Source organism: Galeopterus variegatus, unplaced genomic scaffold (genome assembly GCF_000696425.1).
Source record: "Galeopterus variegatus unplaced genomic scaffold, G_variegatus-3.0.2 Scaffold143, whole genome shotgun sequence".
In the NCBI taxonomy this organism is placed as follows: domain Eukaryota; kingdom Metazoa; phylum Chordata; class Mammalia; order Dermoptera; family Cynocephalidae; genus Galeopterus; species Galeopterus variegatus.
The window spans coordinates 1428847-1430310 of NW_007726254.1; the positions used below are offsets into that span (position 1 = coordinate 1428847).

The 1464-nt window shown below is 64.9% G+C and overlaps 1 protein-coding gene across 1 annotated transcript in view; it reads right to left on the reverse strand.

Moving 5' to 3' along the window:
* BCORL1 (BCL6 corepressor-like 1) overlaps positions 1–1438 on the reverse strand; it is a 58425-nt gene extending 56987 nt beyond the window's left edge. Inside the window, exon 1 of the mRNA XM_008591035.1 lies at positions 1333–1438. The gene's annotated coding sequence lies outside the window, so the exon portion shown is untranslated. The remainder of the gene's footprint in view (positions 1–1332) is intronic.
* Positions 1439–1464: the final 26 nt, after the last annotated feature.

Consider the following 1464-nt stretch of genomic DNA (forward strand, 5'->3'; position numbering starts at 1 on the left):
GCCGCCGGACTGCTCCCCCCGGAGCCCACCACTAAGCCCTCCCCACTACCCGGCCGCGATCCACTCGAATCCAGCTCCGCTGGGCCTGCTGTCCGTTCCTCACGCCCCTTAGGACTCGGGGTGGGGGAGCCCTGAGGTTCGCGGCCATCCCTCTCCCTCCTTCTCCAAGGGCCGGGGGATTGCCCCTGATCCCGAAACCCGGCCCCATAACCGGAGCCTCCCTCCTTCCAGCCTTCGGCTTCGCTCTCAGACCCCTTGCCTCCAGGCCTGGCGCGAAGCGGGTGGAGGGCTTGCACGCCGGATCACCCCCTGGCTTGCCGGAGCTAGTATGAATTACCCCCATCTCATCCTCCTCCAATTTAAGCCCCCTCCCCGCCTCGCCCGGCCCGGCGGCCCCCGCCCCTGAGCGAGGGCAGCGGAGCCAGGGCGCTCCGAAGTCATCCCCCGCCTTTTTTCCAGGGACTCGGATAATTGCCCCTGCCCCCATCATAGCACTCCCACTCCCGAACCCAGGCCCCGCCGCCACCTAGGGGTACCCCTTACCCTATGGTTCCCGCACCCCAGCACCGGGAAGAAAGCAGCCCTAAAGAGCACCCGTCGCACCTCCCTTCTGAGGTTGGAGGGTATTTTCTCCTGGTCTCTTCGAGACTTCATCACGGACACCCCCCCCCCCAAAAAAATAAGCCTTTTTTCGCCCTGCCCTGCTGGCCAGCCTCCCTTCGGATCTTCGGATCCTTGGATCGGGGGTTGGGGCCAATAGTTAACAAGACCGTGTCCACCTTCCTTTCCGAGGAGTGGGGTAATTCCTATGGTTTCCCCCCAGGATCAACCGACCCCTGTTTCCATGGAGACCCCCGCCCAGCCGGGAAGAAGACTCTCGGATCCTGGCGAACAAGTCTCACCTGGCTAACAGAGAAGGGGGTGGTCGAGGAGGGGGTAGGGCAGAGCAGGGATGGGGTACGACGGTGGGAAGTGGAGGGGAGCTGTCCCGAAGGGAGGGGCGAGGACGGAGCGAGCTCCAGGGAGCGATACGTCCGGGGACGCGAAGAGGACGGTGCCCCCGGGGGCAAGCAGAGCGGCCGCGGGGCGAAGAAGGGACAGGGTTGGGGAAAGGCTTAAGATAGAAAGAAGCGGGTGGGGGGATACGAAAAAGCCGGGGAGTCCAAAGGGGTGGAGGGGTTGGGGGAGAGAAAAAAAAGACGCACCTGTTCCCGGGTCGGCTCCGCGGGGAGGCTCAGGCCGCCACCCGGGCTCCCTCTTACCCCTCTGAACCGCCACCCGCCTAATACTGCCCCGATCTGATGCCCCCCTCCGCCCCTTATCGCCACCGACCTCCTTCTCCTCTCTCTCGGCGGCAGCGGCGGTCGGACTCTAGGAACTGAGAGGAAGAAGGGAGGGCTCAGCAAAGCGGAGGAGAGACAGAGCCACACACTGGCAGCAGCCGCGGCGAGCGAAAGAGTGAGG